The sequence below is a fragment of the Choloepus didactylus genome, chromosome 3 (assembly GCF_015220235.1).
Source record: "Choloepus didactylus isolate mChoDid1 chromosome 3, mChoDid1.pri, whole genome shotgun sequence".
NCBI classification, from domain to species: domain Eukaryota; kingdom Metazoa; phylum Chordata; class Mammalia; order Pilosa; family Megalonychidae; genus Choloepus; species Choloepus didactylus.
The window spans coordinates 186,998,562-187,026,355 of record NC_051309.1 but is presented as its reverse complement, the minus strand read 5'-3'; the positions used below and the strand labels follow the sequence as shown (position 1 = coordinate 187,026,355).

At 35.1% G+C, this 27,794-nt stretch overlaps 1 protein-coding gene and 1 pseudogene across 1 annotated transcript in view; both read right to left on the bottom strand.

Moving 5' to 3' along the window:
- Positions 1-27,794, bottom strand: part of GALNTL6 (polypeptide N-acetylgalactosaminyltransferase like 6) — a 1,267,846-nt gene that overhangs the window by 825,586 nt on the left and 414,466 nt on the right. The gene's annotated exons all lie outside the window — the stretch shown is intronic.
- Positions 26,374-27,458, bottom strand: LOC119530019 (annotated as a pseudogene).

Here is a 27,794-nt window from a genome sequence, read left to right as displayed (position 1 = left end):
TCAGTGTAAAATGTTTATGTAAAAAGTTTGTCTCTTCTCATTCTTAACATTTTTCAGTACAAATGATAGAGGTGCGTCACCAAGAGATGGCCTAGCCTCCTCTTTGGGAATATAGCTAAGATCTTACATAAATTATAGGAGCTACTTTTAGATGAACAATGACTTTATCAGAAAGAAGCAAATGCATTACTGGTAGTAAATAAGATTCATTGATTAACCTTTGTTTTGTAGTTGTAATCACTGACTTTTTAGAGGATAGGCTATTATTTAAAAGCTTCAGTTATGTAATGAACAAATTTAGCCATATTTAAAGTGTTCTTCAATGTTTTGTTTATGGGATCACCAGCAAAGCCTCATTCAAATAATTCCAGTTGTCCTGATTGATGACACGTATCTGCAAGTTATTGGCTAGAGGAAACCACCCCACCAGCTGCTAAAACAGATAAACAAAGAAATTCACAATGTAACTTATGTTCAGTAACTTGTATTTCACTGATAACTATTGTGATGGTTGGGTTCATGTGTCAACTTGGCTAGGTGGCCTAGCTGTCTGGTCAAGCGGGCACTGGCCTGACGATTCCTGTGAGGCTATTTGAGGCTGGTTGGTTTGTCGGATCATCAGTCAACTGACTGCAGCTGACTGATGACTCATCAAGGGGCGTGCTTCCACAGTGAGAGAATGCAATTGGCTGGATTTGGTCCGGGTGATCAGCTGGAGGCTTATAAGCCGGACGGTTAGAGAACCTTCACTTCTTCTTCAGCTGCTCAGTGAAGCTTTTCCTGGGGAGCTCGTCGAAGTTGCCGGTTTGTTTTCTGAGGAGTTCTTCAAAGTTGCTGGTTCGTTTCCTAAGGAGTCTGTCAAAGTTGTCGGTTCGTTTCCCGAGGAGTTCGTCGGACGTCTTCCTTGGAGTTGACAGCTTGTTGACGGCTCTGCAGAATTTGGACTCGTGCGCTCCCGCAGCTGCGTGAGTCACTTTTACAATTTGATAATAAGAGACATCTCTCATTGATTCTGTTTCCAAGGAGAACCCTAACTGATACAACTATGCTTCAGGAAAATCACATATTTGAAGCATGTGCTGATTTTATTACATTATCACAAAAGAGAATTGATGTGTAACATTTGTTACGATCACAGTGGGAACTCCCAGTCATATACAAACTTGAAGAATGACATTAGATGTCTCACTTCAGAAATGCCACCAATTCTACCAATTGGTATTCTATATTATCTTAGTTATATTTAAAAGAATGGCATAGCTTAAGCTTTACTGTCATTTCCCTGAGACTGCCAAAATGCCAGTCACTGTGAAATGCACTATCTCAGTTTAAACCAGACATTTACATGCTAATCACATATCTAACTAGCTTTCAGTACTCACCTGACCACATCGGTCATGACATTCTTATGACAGCCCATCCCAACACTCAAAACAGGTGTCTCCTTCTTTGTCCTTAGGTCTCTTTGCCCGCCTTGAATCCTAGAATGCCTTTCTCCCTTCTACTTGCTTTTCAAGGCTTAATTTAATTTCCATCTTCCTTCCTGTTGCTTTTTCTAATCACTCTATTCCACATTGATAACTTTATTTCTTCAACTTCTATAACCCATCCTGTAGGGTCCACATTGTTTAGCATAATTTTTAATTTAAAATGCAAAATATAGCACCTTTATTCTAATTATGTTAATAAAATAATGCTTATTTTTTAAAAAAACTGGCCTTTGTTGTTACAAACTTTTTGAAAATTTTTATGTTTATATGCAAGCATATATATTTGTTCAATGTTAGGAAATTGCTGCTTTTGTAGAACAGAAAATGACTGGATATTATCAGCTTCATATGGTTTCAAAAACAATATTGTGTTATTTTACCCCTCGTCAGTGCATGATGTCCCTCCCTATATTACTTAGTGGTTTTATCCTCAATCTCTCATAACTAACCCTGTCCTGGAACTCTTAATCATATGGATACTTCTTTATTATTACCTGAAAAGAAGGAATCAGCTATTTCCTGGTACTACCTCTAAGATGTGACCTTTAGAAATGCTGTAATTCCCCAATCTCCATTCTTCCCAAGAGACCCGCAGAACACAAATACTTTCTGATAACACTGTTTTAAACTCATACTATTATTAAAATTTTCATGAATATGCCACTGTTACTTTAAAACTGCATATTTGTTTGAAAAAAAAAGATTTTCTAACCCTGCATTTTCTTATCTTTGACTATATACAGTCCACAAAAATTTCATTTCTTTTTCACCCTTACCGCAAAGATTCATTTTCACTTATTTGTTCCTTGATTAGAATTCTTTCTATATTATTTTCTTCAGAAGGGATTTGTGGGTGATACATTCTCTCAACCTTGAATTTACCAATGGGTGAATGATATTGCAGCTGAATAAAAACAAAAATGCTGAGTTCAAGACTTCTTTCACTCAGTAGCATCAATGTGTGTTCATGCTCTTCTAATTTCCAGAGTTGCGGATTAGGACTTTAATGGCAGGTTGATTAAATTTCCTTGATAAACAACTTTTATCAAGGAAGTCAGAACTTAGGGGCCTTGAGAAAAGGTTATCTTCATCCTAAATTCAGAAATTTTACTAAGACATGCTTAGGAGTGTCTTTTTTCATTAGTGGTTCCTGTAATGCTTTCAGTCTTTAGATGGAAACATTTCTTGAGATCCATAACATTTTCTTTTAGTTGTTTAATTATTGTCTCTTCTTTATATGCTTTACATTTTTCTTCATGCATCTGTCCTTTCTGCCCAGAACTCTGCCCAAGATTTCCATCTCTGTGTTTCTACTGTGTTTTGACATAGTCATATATTTAATCTTCCTGTCCACAAATTCGTGTCTCAAAAGTGATAATCGCCTTTTGCTACACTTGCATTAAGTTTACTATGTTGAAAGTTATGTTTTTAGTTCTAGAGCATCTTTTCTTGTTCTGTAATTGACCCTCTTTGAATGCTTTTGTCTGTCTCTTTGTTTTTGTTGTTGTGGTTGAGGTTATCTCTGTCTCTTCTGAAAGTTTCATTTCAATAGGTTTAGCCTCTTCTGAGTGTTCTTCTTGTGTTCCTCTCTCTGGCTATTGGTCCTCTTAGGTGATTCTTATCCTGCTTTTAAACTTTTGGTATGTTTTTTTTTTTTCCTTCTTGGAATCCAGGCTCACCTGGCCTTTCTGCATGTTTGTCAATGCCATCTGTCAGGTGGAAGTCTGAAACACAGAATTGGGAACATGCTTCTGGCTCACCCTACCAGAGCTTGTCCTAAAGACAAAGAAGCTGCTTGCAGAAGGCTGGGACAGTGTGAGAAACAATTAAGTTGAAGTGGCTGGGGCAAAGGACTACCTGCATTAGACACTCAAGAGGCAGAGATCTATTTTCAAATATCTATTTCAAAGAGAGCAGAGAGGGCCTTCACTGTAGTACTATAAATAGGGAATTCCTAAAGCCTCCTGAAAACACAAGCCCAGGAAAAGAAACAGGCTTCCCGGCTCTGGCTACATGCAGACTCAGGTAAGGCAGAGAGGACACTGTATTTACCACTTGCCTTTGGCTCATCTTTTTGACAGGAGGGCTAAGCTCTGAAGGAGACCACCAGCCAAAGCAGAGCCGATTTACAAAGACAGTGAAAAGTGCTTATTGCCTAGGTTTGTTTGTTTTGATTAGTTTCTGTCTTTCAAGAAAATCTCTTTCATATCACTAGCTTGACACAAATTTAAGGAACAGAAAGCTCAGGGATTAAATCCTGGAGTTAACATTTAAAATACTAAAATGTGCATTGTACAACAAAAGATTACAAGACAAACAAACAAACAGGAAATGACGGCCTATCCAAGGGAACAAGATAAAAATCCAGAAACCAACAACAAAGAGGATCAGACTCTATACATACCAGACAGAAACTTTAAAATGATGACCCTCAATAAACTGAAAAACACAAAGGAAAAAAAAGGAAGAACTAAAGGATGTGAGGAAAACAATGAATTAGTAATATGAGAATCTCTCCATAGAGACACTGAACTGAAAAACCCAATAGTTGAAATGAGAAATTCTCTAGAAGTCTTCAAGAGCAGATTGAACATGGCAAAGAATCAATGATCTTGAAGACAATACAACTGAAATGATTGGTGAAAGAAAAGAAAGAAAGGAAAAAAAAAACATGCACAGCACCTAAGGGACCTATGAGGTACCTCGAAGCATAACGATATATGCATCATGGGAGTCTAGAAAGAGAAAAGAGACAGGACAGAAGGAATTTTCAAAGAAGTAATGGCAGACAACTTCCCAAATTTAATGAAATACATGAATATGCACACTCAAGACTAAACTCCAAACAGGATAAAACCAAAAAGAGCCATGCCCAAATCGAATTCTTGAATGCCAAAGACAAGAGTGTGTGTGTGGGGGGGGTGCTGCTGAAAGCTGCAAGAGACAAGCAACAAGTTATGTACAAGAGAATTCCAATAAGATTAAATTCCAGTTGCTCATTAAAATCCATGGAGGCAAGAAGGCAGTGGGATAAAATATTTAAAATGCTGAAAAGAAACAACTTTCAACCAAGAGTTTTATATCTGGAAAAATTTAATTTCATAAATGAAGGAGAGATAAAGACATTCTCAAATAAACAAAAGTTGAGGGAGTTCATAAAGGGAGTTTTAGTTGTTGTTGTGGTTGTGTTGTATTTATATTTTTTGGAAGAGAATATTATTGCCAAAGAATTTGAAAAAAAAAAAAAGTTGGGAGACAGAATGTGGAATACGTCAGAATGTTTTGAGCAGATTGTCAGAACTGTCAGAGAATGAGGGAGGTGTTGCTGGAGGTCGGCAGGTGTTGGCGGTGGAGCTGTTATTACCCAGGAATTGATGACAGGGAGTCTGTTGCTCTGTTATTACATATTTAGTGTTGGCCACCTTGCAACTTGTCATTGCCTGGCTGAGAATAAATAATTTTTCCCGAATCTAAGGCAGTGAAATATGCAGATCATTTTATGTGCCACCCACACAAAGGTTTATGTAATCCCAATTGCTTTTAATATGAAGGTCTCGCCATCTAAGTATAGGTGCCTTTTACTTATAGACAAATGATAAAGGATGACACTGTTTCCCCCCTACATTATTGAAAAGGATGAGGTAGGGCTAAAACATACTGTTCTAAAGGGAGTTCTTCAACTGAAAGAAAAGCACACTAGACAGTGGATCAATGCTGTGTAAAGATATAAAGACCTGGGTAAAGACACTGCTGTGGTTTGAAACTGTATATACCCCACTAAAACATATTCTTAAATTGAATCCATTCCTATGGGTGAAAACCCATTGTAAATAGGACCTTTTGCTAAGGCTCCTTCAATTAAGGTGTGACCCACCTCATTCAGGATGAGACTTAATCCTATTACTGGAGTCACTTTAAATGGAATGAATACAGAGAGAGAAAAGAAAAGCCATGGAAGCAAGAAGCTGAAAGCAATGAAACTCAGAATAGAAAGGAGAGGCCAGCAGATGCCATCATGTGCTTTGCCATGTGGCAGAGGGGCCAAGGATCACCAGTCTTGAGGAAGAAAGCATCTCCTTGATGATGCCTTGATATGGGCATTTTCCTGGCCTCAAACTAAACTAATAAATTTCCATTGTTTAAGCCAATCCATTTTATGGTATCTGCTTTAAGAAGACTAGGAAACTAAAGCAGGTAGCCATATGGGTAATTATAAATACTGATAATATAGGATTGCACTATTATTCCAGATGTGCAAGTTTGGCTCAACACAAAAAAATCAATTAAATTAAAACACCTCATTAACATAATGAAAGAAAAAAACACGTGATCATCTCATTGATGCAGAAAAGGCATTTTACAAAATCTGGCCTCCTTGATAAAAAAGCACTTGCAAAAACTAGGAGGCAAACTTCCTCAACATGATAAAAGTCATATATTAAAAACCCACAGTTAACATGCTACTTGAAAGACTGAAAGCTTTCCCTCTAAGCTCAGGGACAAGACAAGGATGCCCATTGTCACCACTGTTATTCAACATTGTACTGGAAGTTCCTGCCAGAGCAATTAGGCCAGAAAAATAAATGAAAGGCATCCACATTTGAAAGGTAGAAGTTAAACTTTCCTTATTTGCAGATGATATGGTCCTATATGCAGAAAATCCTGAAAATTCCCAACAAAGCACGTAGGGTTAATAAGTGAATTCAAAAAGTGTTGGGGTACAAGAGCAACACCCAATATCAGTAGTCTTTCTATACACAAACAATGAAGTATCAGAAGAAGAAATTAAGAAATAAATTTTACTTACAATAGCAACTAAAAGAATGAAGTATCTAAGAATAAATCTAACCAAAGAGGTAAAGGACTTGTACACAGAAAACTATAAACCATTGCTAAAAGAAATCAAAGAAGACCTAAATAAATGGCAGGACATTCAGTGTTCATGGATTGAATGAAAGGCAAAGTTTTGTTAAGCTATCCATTCTACCCAAAGCAATTTACAGATGCAGGGCAATTCCAACCCAAATTCCAACAACCTTCTTTGCAGAAATGGAAAAGCTGAACATCAAATTTATATGGAAGGTAAGGGGCCTTGAATAGCCAAAACCATCTTGCAAAAGAAGGACAAAGTTGGGGCACTTCTACTTCCTAATCTTCAAACTTAATATAAATCCACAGTAATCAGATCAGCATAGTGCTGATACAAGGATGGATTTTTCACCAATGGAATTGATTTGATAGCACAGAAATCAACCCTCACATTTATGGGCACCTGATTTTTGACAAAGGCATGAAGGCCACTCAATTGGGAAAGAATTGACTCTTCAGTAAATGCTGCTGGGAAAACTGAATCTCCAAAATCAGAAGAAAGAAGGTGAACTCCTATCTCACACCATATACAAAAATCAATGCAAAATGGATCACAGTCCTAAATTTGAGAGCCAAAACTATAAAACTCCTGGAAGTAGACTTAGGAAAGCATCTTCAGGACTTGTGTTAGGCAATGGTTTCTTAGATTTTACACCAAAAGCACAAGCAACCAAATAAAAAAGAAAAATAGATAAATGGGAATGTATCAAAACTAAAAACTCCGTGCATCGAAGGACCTTATCATTAAAGTAAAATGGCAAACTACAATATGGGAAAAAATATTTGGAAACACATATCCAATAATGGTTTAATATCCAGAATATATAAAGAAATCTTACACCTCAACAACAACAAAAAAAACCAAATAACCCATTTTAAAAATGGGCAAAAGATTTTAATAGACATTTCTCCATAGAAGATATACATATGACCAAGAAGCACATGAAAAGATGCTCAACATGATTAGCTTTTATGGAAATGCAAATCTAAAGCCCAGTGAGATACCATTTTCCACCCACTGGAATGGTTACTATTTTTAAAATGGAAAATTAGAGATGCTGGAGAGGATGCAGAGAAGTAGTAATATTATTCATTGTTGATGAGGATATAAAATGATGCAACCATTGTGGAAGACAGTTTGGTGGTTCCTTAGGAAGTGAAGTATAGAACTGAATTACCATATGACCTGACAATCCCACTTCTAGGTATATACCCCAAAGAATTGAAATCAGGGACTCAAACTGATATTTGCACACTGATGTTCATAGTGATATTATTCACAATTGCCAAAAGGTGGAAGCAACCCAAACGTCTATTAATCTATGAATGGATAAATAAAATGTGTGTGTGTATATATATATATATATATACACACACACACATATGTATATACATATAATGGTATATTATTTAGCTGCAAAAGAAATGAAGTGCTGATACATGAAACAGCATGGATGAACCTTGAGGACTGCATAATGAGTGAAATAAGCTATATACTAAAGGGCAAATAATGACTGAAATCACTGATATGAAATAATTAGAATAAGGAAATTCGTAGAGTCAGAAACTAGAATATAGGTTATCAGGGGCCAGGGTGAAGATAGGGAATGAGGAGTTAATACTTATATTGTACAATGTTTCTATTTGGGTGGATGGAAAAATTTTGATAATGGATGACAGTGATGGTAACACAACACTGTGTACTTAATTATCTGCACTGAATTACATTTTTGAGTGTGGTTTAAGGGGTAAATTTTAGGTTTCTATATGTTACTGGAATAAAAATTTTTAAAAAGCACATGGGACTACACAACACAAACAGTAAACCTTATTGTAGATGTTGGACTATTGTTAATAGTACAATTATAAAAATGCTCTTTAATGAATATAACAAATATGCCATACTAATTGAAGGTGTTAATAATAGGGTGGCATATGGAAACTTTGTATTCTATGTATGCTTTTTCTGTAAACTTACAACTTCTCTAATGTAAAAAAATGGCAAAGAGTTGAAGTGGGAAATATCATTAAATATATAAGAATAAATTGCATATGAAAACAGGGTTGTTTAAGAATTCATTGGAATGATGGTGCTACCATTAATTAGACATTTTATGCTCACACATACATTCACACACCTCACAAATATACACATATTTGTGTGATTTTTATTATATCTAATATGTATTTTCACTTGACTTTATATAAATATATATACACATGATAGATACATAAATGGATTTATATAATCACTTGACTTCAGTGTGTTTCTTCATTTTAAAATAGGATTAATAAGGTTTGATCTTTCTCACCTCATAAAGTTTCTGTGAAAAATAATGAGGCAATGTGTAGCAAATCACTGCACCCATGTTTTAAATTAAGATGCATATAAAACAAAAAATGAAAGAAATGTAATATAAAGTAAAAGGTATAGTATTTGTATTAAAAATGGTGTTTATCAGAAGTATGACACTGACTTCTTAAATTTGGACATATTTATTTAATGTTTTAGTTCTAGATACAAAAATACTTGCAATGTATATGTAAGACTGTTTTTAAAGATTACATTAAGTTACATAAAATATTTCCGTTATAAAACACAAGAACCAAAAAGTAATATCAATCCAATAATTCATTTATTAAACTTTTGCCATAATTTCAAGTTATTCTTTTAAAAAGTTATTCCTTAAAACAAAATAGCAAGAATTTTACATGCATAAGTGAATTCTACTAATGACATATATCCCAATTAATATGTGCTATGAGTCCTATTACATTGTTATCTAAGTCACTGTCTATTATGTTAATATAGTCATTCTGGTCCAATAATGACTTTGGAGCCCTAATGCTCAGTTTGTCACCATGGAAATTCCAATCATTATTAATTGCTGATATAATTAATTCCATTTGCTGTCTTGGTCATTTCACATCTTTAAACTAATCATGTTATTCAGTTAAATTCTTTATCCATTGTCTTATTTTTCCATTATGTTAAAATATCTATGTTTTATTAACAGTACATATTTTGGGGCAGAGATATTTTCTTTGCAAATAAAATTATCCTAGTTCTGAAGCTATAGTATTCCTTGAAGACTATTTATGTCATTTTTCTGCAACTGTGAAAAGTCAGAAGGAACAGTTGCTTTTGTCTGCCATGAAGCATGCTAAAAACCACTGCTGCTCAGTCAAAGAGCATCAAGTCAAACTGGCATTTATGGTTCTAAAATCAGTCTCTGAATTGTGTTGCCATCAGTTGTTGGCACTAGCATTTTTCTTTCCCCAGTGGAAAAACACTCACTGTTCCTCTGTAGCACTCATCGGATAATAGAGCCAGTGAGGCCCAGAACTCATTACTGTTAAATCTGTGCCAAATCCTGGATATGAATTTTGGAGCACGTTCAAAAAATCACTTGAAACTCTATGAAATTATGCCTAAAACACAATGCTTTCTACTAATAATAATCTGAACTGCAATGAATTACAAACCCTCAAAACATGGAAATTTTTGAGGTCTCTTAGTATTAGCACATTGCAAAAACATTGCTAAAGTCATGATGGTGACATCAGAGCCATAAAAACTTTGTTCACTATATTTTTAGCTCTTTTCCTCTTCTTCCTAAAACTTATATATACTACAAGTATCAGTCAGGATTCTTCAGAGAAACAGAACCAACAACAGGATATGTGTGTGGGTGGTTGTATTATATAAAGAGATATGTTTTAAGGAATTGTCTTATAATTTGGGGGGTTGGAAAGTTTGAAATACACAGAGCAGGAAGGCAGGCTAGAAATTCAGGCAAGAGTTGATGCTGCAGTATTCTCCTAGACAGCTCCTTTATTTGTTTTTCCTCTTAAAATCCTCAAAGTGATGGAATCAGTCCCACCCATATTATTAAGAACAATCTCCCTTATTTAAAATCAAGTGCTAGTAGCTCTGGGGCAGCTAGTAGATAGCCAGGAACTGTGTGGAACAGACACTGAAGTGGAATCTGAGTTTGGACACACATAATACAACATTCATGGGCATGTGGAGCAGCTGAGATCAATGAAATCTGTAAGTTCTCATGGCCAGGGGGCCCATGCCCCTCCCTGCCAGGCACAATCCCAAGGGAGGAAGGGCCATCAGTGCTGGGAGCCAGGAGGGAGAACTGCAATTACGGAACTGCTTAACAAACTCAGACTGCTGAACAAAAACTCCAACCATAGATAAACTGAGAACAGACACTGGAGAATCTGGCAGCAGTCAGCCCAGTGGACAGGAGATAAGGCTAGCAAAAATAGCAAATAAATAAATAAATAAAAATAAAAACAGAAACTTTTAGATTGAGGGTGAACATATTACAGAGAAGAGCTGGACTCAAACAGAATCAAGCAAATATGAAAACCCAGGGGGCCAGGACCCTTCTCTGAAAAGCCAGATTTTCTGGTTTCTTGATTGTTTCTCAATTGCTCTCTAACTCCTTATATTTTTGCATTTCAATAGCCCATCAAAACAGCAAGGACTGAATTAAAGGGCTTTTCTTTAAATAGTCTATACTGGGCACTTCTTTTTCTTGTTTCTTCTTTTTTTTTAATCCTTTTCTCTCTTTTTTTAAAAAACTATTCTAAGTATTCCATTACAGAAAGCCTCAAAGACTTGCAATTTGGGCCCAGGCAAGAGCAGAGCTAAGATAGCTCTGAGAGAAAAAGCAATAAATCTAGTGGGGGAGAAAATTCACTAAAGACCATAACTTCCCCAAGAAAAGGGGAGCATGGCCTAGTTGTAGTGGAAGTACTCCTTTGGGGAACTCATACTCCAGGGGCTGGAATTCAGACACCAGCTTCAGTCAGCAATGCCCCTGACAGAGTCAGGGTCACTGGGAGAACTAAAATCTCCATAACTCCTCACCCTGGTGGGAAAGCTGCAGGCTGGCAAATGCCACCTGCTGGACAGCATAGGAAAAGCACAGAGTCTAAAGGCCTCACAGGAGGGACTCATTCTCATGGAAACTCCATACCCTCCCCCTGGGACCTGGGCATCTCTGGACTGGGAAAACCTAACTGAGGTTGACCATATCTGAGGAGATCCTCACACAAAAAGGCTACATAGAGGCAGGGCAAGAAACAGAAAAACAAGGGGTGAAATCTCTGATCAACTAAATAGAACCTAAGTTAGAGGCCTAGAGTAAGCTGAACTGAACATCAAAAGTTAGAGAACAAAGCCAACAAACAAAAAAACCCTAGGTAAAAAGAGTGAAAACAAGCTCCAGAATAAACTAACCAAGAGACTCAGATGTCTAGACAGCTCAAGATAATGAGTCATGCCATGAAACATGAAAATATGGACCAGCCAAAGGAACAAACTAATAGTTCAACTAAGATACAGGAGTTGAAGCAACTAATGCTAAATTGATTCAATGAACTGAAGGAAGAACTGATTAACAATGTTCAAACAAATCTCCTAAATCAACTCAAAAATCAAATCAATGAACTGAGGTAAGATACAGCAAAAGAGATGAAGGATGTAAGGAAACACTGGATGACCATAAAGAAGAATTCATAAACTCTAAAAAAAAAAAAAGGCAGAACTTATGGGAAAGAAGGGTATAATGTAGGAGATGAAAAAGACAATGGAGGGTTACAACAGTAGATTTGAACAGGCAGAACAAAGGATCAGTGAATTGGAAGACCAGGCATTTGAATTCATACACACAAAAGAACAGATAGTGAAAAGAATGAAAAAATATGAGCAGGGGGGAGCTGAGTGACAACATGAAGCACACAAATATATGTGTTATGGGTGTCCCAGAGGGAGAAGAGAGGGGAAAAGGGGTAGAAAGAATAATAAAAGAAATAGTCACTGAAAATTTCTCAACTATTATGAAAGACAGAAAATTTCTCAAGTATTATGAAAGACAGAAAATTACAGATTCAAGAAGGACAGCTAACCAAAACAGAATAGATCCCAACAGACTTACTCTAAGACACTTAATGATCAGATTTTCCAATGTCAAAGACAAAGAGAGAATTCTGAAAGCAGGAAGAGAAGAGCAATCTATCACATACAAGGGAAGCTGGACAAGAATATGTACAGATTTCTCCACAGAAACCATGGAGGCAAGAAGACAATGGCATGATATATTTAAGATACTGAAAGAGAAGAACCACCAACCAAGAATTCTATATTCAGCTAAACTGCCTTCAAAAATGTGGGAGAGATTAAAATATTTTCAGAAAAACAGACACTGAGAAAGTTTGTGAACAAGGGATCAGCACTACAAGAAATACTAAGGGGAGTGCTACAGGCTGATAGGAAAAGACAGGAGAGATAGGTTTGGAGAAGAGTGTAGAAGTGAAGATTATCAGGAAGGGTAAAAGGAGAGAGAGGGAAAAAATAAGACATGACATAAAAAATCCAAAAGACAAAATTATAGAAGGAAGTACTGCCCTTACAGTAATAATTCTAAATGTTAATGGATTAAACTCTCCAATAAAAGGACACATACTGGCAGAATGGATTAAAAAACAGGACCCAACTCTATCATGTCTACAAGAAACTCACTTTAGACACAAGGACAAAAATAGGCTGAAAATTAAAGGTTGAAAAAAGATATTTCATGCAAACAGCAGCCAGAAAAAAGTGAGAGTAGCTGTATTAATATCAGACAAATTGGACTTCAAAGGTAAAACAATTAAAAGAGACAAAGAAGGATACTATATATTAATAAGAGGGTCAATTCATCAAGAAAACATAACAATCATAAATATTTATGTGCCAAGCCAGAGTGCCCCCAAAATCATGAGGCAAACACTGAGAATACTTAAAGGAGAAGTAGATAACTCTACAATAATAGTTGGGAACTTCAATTCACTGCTCTCATCAATGGATAGAATATCTAGATTGAAGATCAATAAGGAAACAGAGATGTTGAATTGTATGACAAATGAACTAGACTTGACAGACATTTACAGAACACTACACCCCATAACAGCAGTACATACATTTTTCTCAAGTGCTCATGGAACATTCTCTAGGATAGACCACATGTTGGGTCACAAAGCAAGTCTCAACAAATTTAAAAATATTGGTATTATAAAAAACACTTTCTGGATCATAACAGAATGAAGTTGGAAATAAATAGAGGCAGAAGATTGTAAAATTCACAAGCATGTGGAGACTAAACAACACACTCTTAGAAAACCAGTGGGTAAAGGAAGAAATTACAAGAGAAATTAGTGAATACCTCAAGGCAAATGACAATGAAAACACAGCATATCAAAACTTATGGGATGCAGCAAAGGCTGTACTGAGAGGGAAACTTATTGCTTTAAACACCTACATTAATAGAGAAGAGAGAGCAAACATTGCGGAATTAATTATCCACCTGGAAGAACTAGAGAAAGAACAGCAAACTAACCCCAAAGCAAACAGAAGGAAATAAATAACAAAGATTAGAGCAGAAATAAATGAACTGAGAAAAGGAAAACAACAGAGTGAATCAACAAAACCAAAAGTTGGTTCTTTGAGAAAATCAACAAAATTGTTGGCCCCCTAGCTAGGCTAACAACAACAACAACAACAACAACAACAAAAAGGAGTGGATGCAAATAAATGCAATCAGAAATGGGAAAGGAAACATGACTACTCACCCTGCAGAAATAAAGGAGATAATGAGAAGATACTATGAACAACTATATGCTAATAAACTGGACAACTTACATGAAATGGACATTTACTAGGAAAGCATAAACAATCAATATTGATCTCAGAAGAAATAGATGACATCTGCAAACCAATCACAAGTCAGTCATCAAAAAGCTCCCAAAAAAGAAAAGCCCAGGACCAGATGGCTTCATATGTGAATTCTACCAAGCATTCAGGAAAGAATTAATATCAATCCTGCTCAAACTCTTCAAAAAAATTGAAGAGGAGGGAAAGCTGCCCAACTCATTCTATGAAGCCAGCATCACTCTAATGCAAAAATCAGACAAAGATACTACAAAAAAAGAAAATTATAGACCAATCTCTTTAATATATATAGATGCAAAAATCCTCAACAAAATATTAGCAAATTGAATCCAGCAGCAAATTAAAAGTATTATACACCATGACCAGGTAGGGTTTATTCCAGGTATGCAAGGCTGGTTCAACACAAGAAAATCAATTAATGTAATACACCACATCAATAAATCAAAGCAGAAGAAACACGTGACCATCTTAATCGATGCAGAAAAGGCATTTAACAAAATTCAACATATTTTCTTGATGAAAACACTTCAAAAGATAGGAATAGAAGGAAATTTTCTCAATATGATAAAGGCAATATATGAAAAATCCACAGCTAACATCATACTCAATGGGCAGAGACTGAAAACTCTACCTCTAAGATCAGGAACAAGACAGGGATGCCCACTGTCACCATTGTCATTTAACATTGTGCTGGAAGTTCTAGCTAGAGCAATTAGGCAAGAAAAAGAAATAAAGGGCATCCAAATTGGAGAGGAAGAAGTAAAACTTTCACTCTTTGCAGGTGACATGATTCTATATGTAGAAAATCCAGAAAAATCTACAGCAAAGCTATTAGAACTAATCAACAAATATAGCAAAATGACAGGCTATGAGATCAACACCCAAAAATCTATAGTGTTCTTATACACAAGTAATGTGCAACAAGAGGAAGAAATCAAGAAAAAAATTCCATTTACAATAGCAACAAAAAGAATCAAGTATTTAGGAATAAACTTAATGAAGGCCACAAAAGATCTATGCACAGAAAACTGCAAGCAACTGCTTAAAGAAATCGAACAGGACCAAAATGGAAGAACATACTGTGTTCATGGATTGGAAGACTACATATAATTAAGATGTCAATTCTACCTAAAGTGATTTATAGATTCAATGCAATACCAATTAAAATCCCAACAATCTACTTTGCAGAAATAGAAAAACCAATAACCAAATTTATTTGGAAGGACAAGGTGCCCCAAATAGCCAAAAATATCTTGAGAAAGAAGAACCAAGTGGGAGGTCTCACACTACCTGACATTGAGCATATTACAAAGCGACAGTGCTCAAAATAGCATAGTACTGGCATAAGGATACATATACCAACAAATGGAATCGAATTGAGTGTTCAGAAATAGACTGTCACATCTATGGACAATTGATCTTTGATAAGGCAGTCAAGCCAAAGCAACTGGGACAGAGCAACCTCTTCAATAAACAGTGTTTAGAGAACTGGATATCCATTTCCAAAAGAATGAAAGAGGACCCTATCTCACACCTTATACAAGAATTAATTTGAAATGTATCAAAGACCTAAACATTAGTGTCTTAGAAGAAAATGTAGAGCAATTTCTGAAAAATCTTATGATAAGAGGTCATTTTCTAGACCTTACACCCAAAGTGTGAACAACCAGAGAACAAATAGACAAATGGGATCTTCTCAAAATTAAACACTTTTGTACATCAAAGGACTTTATCAGAAAAGTAAAAATGCAGCCTACACAGTGGGAAACAATATTTGGAAACCACATATCAGGTAAGGGTCTAATATCCCAAATATTTAATGTAATCCTACAACTCAAGAACAGAAAGACAAACAACCCAATCAAAAAATGGGCAAAAGACATGGACAGACACTTTTCTGAAGAGGAAATACAAATGGATCAAAAGCATATGAACAAATGCTCAATTTCACTGGCTACTAGAAAAATGCAAATCAAAACCACAATGAGATACCATCTCACACCTACCTGAATGCCATTATCCAAAAAATAGAAAATTAGAAGTGCTGGAGAGGATGTGGAGAAAGAGGCACACTTACATGTAGAATGGTGCAACCACTCTAGAAGACAGTGTGGCAATTCCTCAAGAAGCTAAGTATAGATTTGCCATATGACCCAGCTATTCCATTACTAGGTATATACTCAGAGGAACTGAAAGTTAAAACACGAACGGACATTTGTAAACCAATGTTTATCACAGTATTATTCACAATAGCCAAGAGAAGGAAACAGCCCAAATGTTCATCAGCAGACGAGTGGATAAACAAATTGTGGTACATACACACAATGGAATATTATGCAATTGTAAGACAGAACAAAGACATGGGACATATAATAATGTGGATGAACCTTGAGGACTTAATGTTGAGCAAAGTTAGCCAGAAACAAAAGGGCAAATACTGCATGGTCTCACTAATATGAAATATCATTAATGAGCAAACTTTGAGAGTTAAAAGCTGCTAACAAGGCTACCAGGAGATAGAAAGGGGGTAGCGATCAGGCATTTGATGCTGAAGGACTACAGAATGTTCAGCAGGCTTGGTTGTATAGACCCAGAAACAGACAGCATACTACTGTGTGATGTTAGCACTATATTGTAACTACACTGAACAAAGATGTCCATGAGTAAAGCTGAAAGAGGTGGGCTAGAAGCATGTATGACAACTGAGGTAAAGATAGATGATAAAGACTGGGACTGTTTAACTTAACAAAAACTGGAGTGGTCAATGATTATGACTAAATGTACAAATAAAAACTGTTCTTGCATGTGGGAGAACAAATGAATGTCAACCATGAAGCATGTTGGAAAGGGGATGGTAGTGGTGAAAAAATATAATCAAAGCACCCTTTGACATCGTAGTGTGCTTCCATTAAATGTAACAAAGGCAATATACCAAAGCTAAATGAGTATGAGAGTGGGATATAAGGGAAGGACTTGGGATTCTTGGTAGTGGTGTTGTTGTCTGACCCTACTATTATATTGTATTGTATGATATTTTACTTTTCTTTTTATTATCTTTTTTATTATTCATTAATTAAAAAAAACAACTTTTTTCCATAGTAATCAATATGTTCAAGTGCTGATTCTGGTTATAAATTCACAACTGTGTGATGATGCCATGAACAACTGATTGTATACTGTGAACAATTATATGGTGTGTAAATACAGCTCTATAAAATTGTGTAGAAAAATATAAAGATAAAAGTGCTGGAGAAAACATGGAGAGAGGGATATACCTACTTACTGTTGGTTAGGAGGCAGAATGGTATAGCCTTTCGGGAGGACAGTGGGGTGGTTCCACATGAAACTAAGTATGTGGCTGCCATAAGGTCCTGCAGCCTCACAACAGGGTATTTACTTGGAGGATCTGAGAGCAAGGACATGAACGGACATTTGCACATTGGTGTTTATGGAGATACTATTCATGATTTGCAATGGGTGGAGGTGGCCTAAGGGTACATCGACTGAGGAACAGAATGGTGAACTGTTTGTGTGTGCATACAAGGAAATATTGAACTACTGAGAGAAGGAATGAAGCTGTGAGACACACAACGAGATGAATGGAACCTGGAGACAGTATTTTGAGTGAACTATGCCAGAAACAAAGACAAACACTATAATGCCTCACCAATATGGACTAACTGGAATGTGTAAAATCAGAATTGGACCTTAGAGCACAGCTTATCAGAGAAATGCTTACCGTAATGGTCCCTAGACTGTAAGCTCTTACAGCAGTCATATCTATTCCTGAATTGTAATGGCTATCTCCAGATTCCAAGATGCTGATCCCTTTGTGTATAACCTGATCTATCCCTGGAACTTTGGGTATCTGTGTGACACCTGAAACTCAGAGCTAGAACTCTGCAGATATGAATGTCAGTATTAGCACATACAGCAACTGCTAAAAAGCTGAAAAAGAATCCAGACTTCAACTAGAGATATGAATGAAGCAGATATGGTTAGGACTAGGGCAAATTGGGTGATACTGACTGCCTTTTAAAACTTCAAATTCCATGTGTAAGACCAAGGGAAGAGATGTTTAGTTGGTGCAAGATCTATATTTCCTAAACAATTTAACTTGTGCTTCCATTCAAATACCATAATTGCATGAAACTTGTAATAGGAAGTAAGACGTGCAAACTAACATTTGCATACGTTAGTGTGAAATAGTGACACATACCAAAGTAATTTGGACAGAGAATAAAAATATATGGGCAGGGAGGAGCTGGGGGAAAATGCAGAGGTATTGGGCTTCCTCACCTGGATTCTTGCTGATGTTCTCACAAATATTAAGGACTGGATGTTTGATGTGCTGAGCCCTCTATCACAGGAGTTGCCCTTATGAAGCTAGTCACTGCAAAGGAGAGGCTAAACCTGCTTATAATTGTGCCTGAGAGTCTCCCCCTGAGTACCTCTTTGTTGCTCAGATGTGGCCCTCTCTCTCTCTAACTGAGCCATCTCGACAGGTGAACTCGCTGCCCTCCCCCCTAAGTGGGATCTGACTCCCAGGGGTGTAAATCTCCCTGGCAACACAGGATATGACTCCCGGGGATGAATCCGGACCCAACATCATGAGATTGAGAGCATCTTCTTGACCAAAAGGGGGATGAGAAATGAAACGAAATAAAGTTTGAGTGGCTGAGAGATTCCAAATGGAGTCAAGAGGTCACTCTGGAGGGCATTCTTATGCGCTATATAGATAACCCTTTTTAGATTTTAATGCATTGGAATACCTAGAAGTAAATAACTGAAACTATTAAACTCCAACCCAGTAGCCTTGACTCTTGAAGATGATTGTATAGCAATGTAGCTTATAAGGGGTAACAGTGTGATTGTGAAAGCCTTATGGATCACACTCCATTTATCCAGTGTATGGATGGATGAGTAGAAAAATGGGGACAAAAAACTAAGTGAAAAATAGTGTGTGTGGGGGGGGGGATGTTCTTCTTTACTTTTATAGTTTATTCTTATTTTCACTTTTTCTGGTACAAGGAAAATGTACAGTTTGGGGTGATGAATGCACAACTATATGATGGTACTGTGAACAACTGATTGTATACTTTGGATGATTGTATGGTATGTGAATATATCTCGATTAAATTGAATAAAAAAATCAAGTGTTAGTAAATGCTAATCACATTTACAAAATATCTTCACAGCAACATCCAGACTGGTATTTGACCAAACATTTGGACACCATAGCCTAGCCAAGTTGACATATAAAATTAATCATCACATTATGTAAGTACAAGAATTATATAACTCTAAATGGAATAATATCTTTAGCTCTTTCTCCTACTAAGTCCACAGAAACTTCAAGGAGTTTCAAGATCACAGTTATTATTAGCAAAGAGATTACCATCATGGTTGAGTTCTAAATATTAGCTATAGTTGGTATTTGAGTATTCTTTTTGGCAAGCTTCTAGAAAATAGAGATTTATATTTCACCATTACTTAACAGCTATGCAGAAAAAGGTTAAAACCGGGGAAAATAAAATTGGGAATAAGACTCTAGGAAAATGAATGGCAAACCTCAAACTATCTTCATGTACTTGAGCCTTTGAGATTCAATGAATCTAGCTATGTGCTTTACTATATGTTTCTCATCTTTTTCTACTTGCTCTTCTTGCACACCGTCTTCCTTCATCAGATCATATTCTTATTTCTACACAATCAGGATTGTGATATTCTCATATGACTTTTCACAAATATAAGACATTTACAGTAAGAAACAATTGGATAATAATCATAACTACTATCATATGAAAGATTTTTGAACTGCCTCTCCTTCTTTTGACAAAGCACAAATACAGCACTGAGAGAGAAAGCATAGGTTTGGGGCATAAATTCACAAAGCGTTTGTCATAAAAATAAATTAAAAAGTAAGGATAGAGAGTTTACTTGAAGGAAAAGTTAATATCAACACCCAAGTGGAAATTTTTATGAGAGCTTGTGTCAATTGATTGGATTTGAAGGTATGAAAGAGATTATGACAGACAATTCAAGTTATAAGCATACAGGTGTTAGAAATCAGGGCTACTGAATATGTAAACACCATTTATTGAGCATATACTACCGCCAAAGTAACTTAATTACATAATTTTTTAATACTTAAAATTATTGCATGATAGGTCCTATAAGTAAACAACAATTTACAGATGAGAAAAATAAGGCTCAGTTAATCTCACATACAGTTAGAGAGATATTCTGAGTTTTGCAATAAATAGTTAAATTGAATTATTTAAACTATATTTGTCTATATTTTCAATATAAACTGATTGCAGTTAAGAAATCTCCTGAGATATTTCTAAACTGCTATTTTCATATTGTAAGACTGAAGGGATTTTTCCCTAGAAAATTGTCACTCAATTTATTTTCTGGTAAACTTTGTTCTAGTTATTAGACATATAATGATAATTCTCAACAGAATGCTCACAATCTTTTCACTTCCATTTTACATTTTCATTATTATGAAATAATGACTGCCAAAGGAAATATTTCATTAAAAGTTAACTTTTAATCTAATAAATAATAATGAATCTTATTTTGGTAACATTTCCCAAAAGTTCACCACTTCTGAACAAATCTCATTATGAAATTTGTTGAAAACACATCATAGATGTATAAATTATAGTGAATTATTAACAATAAGCAATCTTTCATTGTTATAGTAATAAAAAGAGTGCCAGATAATGTTTATAAGAGACATGAGGCATCAATAAAAGATGACCATGAGCTCCTGTAGTTATAACAAATTACCATTTTTACTTTATGATAGGAAAATAATAACAGTCTTTCAGTAAAGGAGCACATTTTTGTTTCTTGTTCTGTTTGATTGCCAGTCTTGGTTCAATTATGTAGAATAAATACATAGATGTCCCCGACCAGCCCTAAAGTGAAATGTTGTTTAAAGGAACTTAGGAATTTAGGAAAATCTATTGTTAATCATTTTAAAATATTATAAATTCTTGGTGTTTTAAGTCATTCCTTTTAAATATTATAATGCGAAAATTCACAGTAATTAGTATGAACACTTAATAACTTAAATCATAAAGCTAAAGAGGAGGTGGGGCAAATCTCCAAAAAAGAAAAATAGTAACCATGTTGTAGCAGGTTTTCATAATACTTTTGAATAATGATGGATTGCCATTATTCAAAAAGCTCAATTAAAAGGATGCATAATAATGTTGCGGTTTAGAGCCCTTGGGCACGTGGTTATATCATAAGGCATCATAAAATTTTAACTCATTAAATTGAAATACATGTGTGTATAAATAGATAGAAAGGTAATTTCTATAAAGAAAAATAAGCAGGGTAAAGGGATAGAGTGAATGAAAGGGAATATATGTATATGTATCCATATAGCAGATATGGTGATATCATATATGTGTGTGTGTGTGTGTGTGTATATGTAATGGTTATTGAACATCCGTGTAAACAAATGGTAATATGATCTGGTAACCATAAGGAAGAAGAGACTGAGTTCATAAACATATGGGCAAGAAAGGTTCCAGTCTGCAGGAATAATGAATGAAACTCTTGGAACACGTTTGGCATATTTTCAAATGATCATTGGGCTATTTGAAGAGCTAACTATGGGGCAAGAAGATCAGTTAGGAGGCTATTAAAATAGTTAGGCAAGAGCTGTTAATAGTGAACGAAAAAGGAATTAATAAATCTGAGACTGGAATCAATGAGGAATAGAGCATAAAATAGAAAAGATTAAAACCGCTAAAAACCAGTTTTTAAAAATTTTGATAAATTTGACAAGTTCCTAGTGAAATAGATTAATATAGGAGAAAGGACAAAAATAAGCAATATTTGAAAGAAAAGTAACAACTTTCTGGATATTACAAAAACCATAAGAGGATATTATGAATAAATATATGTTAGTAAATATGAACACAAATAAAATAGCCAAATTTCAAGAAAAATGTAATAGATTCCAGGATAAATAGGTGACCAACTAGTATTATAACTATTAAAAAGTTAACCTAGTAGTTAAAAATCTTTACTCCAAAAAATTTCAAGTCTAGATACTTTTCCCCACAAATTCTACCTATCAATAAACAAATAATTGAAGTATACAATTACAGAGTATTGAAAAACAATAAAATTAACCAAGTCATTTTATACAGCTATTATTATATTGCAACCAAAACTTAAAAAAGATTATATGAGAAAGAAAAATCCATGGCCAATATTCACTCATTGACAAAGATTTGAAAATATAAAACAAAATATTATCAAACCAAATGTAATGATAAATCAAAAGATAAATTTAGTCCAGAATTGCAAATTTGGTTTTCCACTAGTAAAGCAATTGATATAATTTGCTGAAAAACATTTTGAAAAAGAAATTTTACCGTATTATCTACCTCAATAGATGCAAACAAACAAAAAATCTTTGATAAAAATCAACATTCATTAGGATTTAAAAAAATAAAATTCTTAGTGAGGTTCAGAAGGCTTAATAAATATTACAATACATATTTACATGAAATAAATAGATAAGTAGATAGAGTAGATGATTGATAGATGATAGAAAGATAGATAAAATCTTAAAGGTAAACATCTAATTTGATATTGTCAAATAATATAAGCCAAAAGTACCCACTATTAGTACTTGTCTTCAAAATTATACTTGGGTTCTTAAAAAAATGCAGTAATGGGGAAAAAAGAATTGAAATGTATAAGGTCAAGGATGGAAGGAAATAAAAGTAGTGCTTCTCTTTACTTGCAGGTGCTTTGTCTGTCTACATCCAAAATCCAAAAGAACCCATAGGTTCTAATATGTAAAATTATTAACATTTCTATATGCCAGCAACAAATAATTTCCAATTTCTGTAAAAAAATTAATATTTACAATACCAACAATATCAATCCTCTAGGAATATAACTAAAAAAGTCAAACAAATTACAAACCTATCTCTAAATAGCATAAATAAGCAACAATTAATATGATGTATTATGGAATGGATGATTCAATACTGGAAAATTGTCAGTTATATTCCAATTTATGAGAAGATTCAATACAATTCTAAAATTCCATTTTTTTGTGTGTATCTGAGATTCTGTACGTGACAATTATCAAACTTAATCTAAAATTTTAAGGGTGAGTACAATGCTAAGAATGGAAATACACACCCATAAAAGAAGAGCAAGGAAGTGGGATTAGTATTACCAAATATGCTATTAGCATTGGGCTGTTTACTCATAACAGAATTGAAAACCCAGAAGCAGAGCAAACAACTATGGAAACTTGATTTCTAATACAGACAAACTTAGATCAGGTGGGGGGTGGTAAATTTTTTATATATGGGGCTAGGGATTGGAATTTAAATGTATAGAAACAAAATAAATATTGGACTCTTACCTCACACCATATAAAAATGAAAACCAGGTGGACTAAGAACTAAACATATCAAACTTTTAATAGGCATATAGAATACCAGTATAACTTATATTTAAAATTATAGATCGATAAATACATAGATACATAGATACACACATATGTAAATTTGACTACACCAAAATTAAGGAATTATATTCATTAAATGGTACATACAGAGATTTTTTTAATAGTCTACAAAATGTGGAATAAGATATTTTCACTATATATAACCACAAAAGGATATTATCCAAAATAAATTAAGACCGCTCTGTGGACCAATTAGGAAGAGGGAAACATAAAGTGGCCATAGAAATGAATAGGAATTTCATAAAAAAGGAAGCACAAATGGTCCATAAGCATAAAAAGAAGAGGTCAACAACTTTAGAAATAAGTAAAATGAAAATTTAAGTGATAATAAGAGATTAAGTTGTAAACAAGTTAAAAAGTTAGATAATATTAAGTGTCAGCAAGGAGATAGAGCAATTGGAATTACATCCATTGTTGATAGGAATGAAATTAATATGTCAACTTTTGGAGAACAGATTGCCACAGTCTTATAAAGTTGAAATGTGCATTCCCTATACATATAAACTCTACCACTAAATATGTACCCTAAGAAAATCTTATCTCTACACTGGAAATATGTACGAGAATATTTATAGCAGCACTATACATACTAACCAAAACTCAGAAACTATTCAAATATCCGTCAAGAGGAAATGTAGATAATTAAATAGCAATAAAAATGAATGGACTACAGGTACACACATTGACGTGGATGAATCTCAAAAATAATTTTGAGTGAAAGAAGCCATATGGCATGATTCAATTTTTTTCAGAAGGAATAGTTTAATGAAACAATAGCATTTACAGAGTCCTCAAATGAGTACAGTATAAAATATGTTATTAAAATTAGTACAAGATGCAAGGCAGAATACATTTTAATACTGGTAGAATGGGGGCTTTGAAAATGCTTATCTATAAGATTTTTACAGCATTTTTCCTATGAACCTTTATACCACGAAAATGATCAAATCATTTAAATTAAACTGATACAGTGCATGGTGGTTTATGAATATTGTAAATATCCCATAAAATATTTTTCTCTTACAAATACTCATCTGCTTCTCAGGGATCATTTCCTTTATTCTTGCATAGTATAAATATAACTAGCAGTTTAAAAAAACAAAAAACATTTACCAGAAGCAGATATGTCTCTTAACTTCACTCCCTGTTTAATTTTCATTCGTAAGTGTATTGTAAACATAAATGTGGGTCTCATAAACAGGATTACCTCTTAGGTGCTAAACATTATCCCTAGGTCTGCTTCACAGCCTGGTGACTTTCCAACACTTTATCTGGCGTCTCAAAGCAACATTTATCTGTGGAAATGTAGCTTTTCTGGGAAATTGCTAAAACATCTTTTTAGCTTAAGCTAACTTGGGGATATTTCAGGGGTATCATCTATGTAGTTGCTTCTCGTCAGGCTATAAAGTTCAGTGAAGATCTGAAACCCCTTGTTTCCTAACCATGAGGAGCTGCTACGCTTATTCTTGGAACCTCAGAGGAGGTTACTAGCATCAGTGCTAACCCTGTGTCTTCAGTTACACACACAGCAATAAGAGTTCCACTTCTTCCACGATACTTAGCACATATGTGATAGGAATCCTGGCTAAAGCTACAGTCATGTCCACTGCCAAGCAGACATGTCTGGCAAACTGGGGGCTCCCAGAAATGCTGGTCACTTTGTAGAGGACTGGCTGGTAGGGTTGCCAGATAAAATAGGTAATGCACAGTTAGATTTGAATTTCAGAAAAATAACAAATAATTTTGTACTTTAAATATGTCCCATGCTATATTTGGGACATATTTACATTAAAAATTTTTTCGTTGTGTAACTGAACTTCAAAGTTAATTGGACATTATGTATTTTAGTTTGCGACATCTGGCAACCCTAGGGAGGTGTGCATTTTTACTATTACTGAATCCACAACATGGTGAGGACAGGGAAACAGGGTTCTCACAGAGAACCTACTCTGGACCTCAGGGGATACTTGGCAAGGTGTGGTGAAAATATAAGATTCATGTTGAACTTCTCATGAAATTCATATTTAGTTGCATGAATGTGGAAGGCAGGTATAAAAGTAAGGAATATTTCAGATCCTCAGTGAGCCAGATATAATTACCTACCTGATGTGCTAGCAATTATGTAATAATCCATTATAGAAATTATGTATTCCATTTTTTTAGATCACATTGGGTCTTTTACTTCAAAACCTTTTGGAAAAATAGTTGTATTTGGATGGAGATGGTATGATCTTGTAATTGTCTGTAGTGAACAGATAAAAAATCTAGAGGGCCTTGATCAAGTGTGTAGCACCTTATGAATGGATGAGCCTTACAGGTTAAATATTTTTCCTTTCAGTTACCCAAGAAGAGGCATTACAGAGTGAAGAACATTAGACAGGGCAGATACCTTCCTCCATTGATTATTCTCAAGATAAACAGGAACCAGGCTGTTTTCCTAATGTCATAACTACACCTAGTAGTACAAACTAGTTATGTAGTTAAATCTGAACAACCTCTCCAACATAAACTGGGTAATTCCACGGTACCTTTGGAGATTGCATTTTCCCATCTGGTTCTCTTATTGAACATACAAACTAGAAAATATCCAAACACTCTAAAACTTTATACAATAGTATCTGTGAATGCCATGTACCTCTAATTCTTCAAATGGAATCATATAACAGTGTAATTATTTATATATACCCAACTACATAAAAAATGGATTTAGGATGTTTTATCTGTATATTTTACGAATTGTCACACAGAGTTGGGCAAAGTTGACATCAGTTTTGTTCATCAAAGCTGCCTGTAGAAAGTGGCAGAGTTTGAGGTGGGACTTCTTGGGTGAGCCACCTGAAACTTTCTCCTCAAGGCTTGGGTCATTATTGGGGTTGGTCCAGCTCCTGTTTCCATATTTTCTTTATTGGTAAGAGGGGTTCCACCTGGGTCCTCTTTATATTGACTTTTCTCAATAGTCTCTGCAGATCTATCTGGCTTTTATCAGGGGTAATTAAGACATTTGTAACATGAGTTGATAACACTTTGGAGTTATGTTTCAAGGTAACACGTTGCAGATCAGAGATGGTAACTACAGGATTCGGTGCCTACAGTGATGGTACAAGCTTCCTCTTTTCATCAAAACTCTGGGTCTTTTTAAATTTCACAGACAGGAGATCTTTAACTGTATTTGCATGGGTCTGTCTTTTTTTAAAGGCTCAGCCTGAAGTGCTTTATTGCGCTCTGCTTTTCTGAGCAGTAAAGGTGCTATTGGTGGTGCAGAAGGAGGTAGAGGAGGATGTGGAGGGGACAGCAATGGCAGTGGAGGAGGAGGAAGATGGCTTGCTGGCTATGGCAGTGTGGGAGGAAGTGCAGTTTGGCATTCTCCAGGAGTGGTTAGACCATAAGCTGGCACATTTGTAAATTTACCACTCAACTGACCACAGCTTAGGCAAGAATCTTCTGAGAAGGTCTTCAGTGCTTCCTGGAGTTTGCAGAATTCACTTTCCAAAATGGAAAACTGTTGTTCCAGACTGTGACGCTCTTAGTGGCAGGTGCAGGATGAAAGGATGATGCTTTTCAATACTTCTAAATGCTGGGCTATGCAGTTCTGGCACCAGCTGTATGTAGACCATGCTCTTTCGTCCAACGTTCTACAGCATCTTTGATATTGGGAAATTTGAAGCTCCAGGTTGATCTTAGCCAGCTTCTTGTATAGAGTGTATCTGTTGTAGGAACAACCACTCTTTCTGATGAGGGTGGTAGAGGAGGAGGATGTATAATTAGCTTGGAACGGAGAGGCTTCTTTTTTCTTAAATAATCTTTTGGCTTTGGTTTTTTGCTTTCTTCTTCGTCGTTTGAATTTGGGCATGATTTCTTTAGTATATGAGTTTTTCTTCTCGCTTTAGACAAGGGATGTCTAAAGGGCTGCTTGATTCTTTTTTTTTTTTTTTTTTTTACTTAAAATAAAACAAAAATATTCTGAATGAAGATATTTAGGAGGGCCTCCAGGAAGCAGCAGCAATCTCATGACTGCTGTTGTTGGATGGAGTCTGGGTGGTGGGCTTTCCCACGCCAGCATGACTTAATTTTTAGACAAAGTTCAAATATAGGCAAAATGAAACAATATTTATTTAAGGATAGATACATTGGTGGCAAAAACTACAGAGAAAAGTAAGGGAATAAACAAAAACTTCAGAATTTTGAG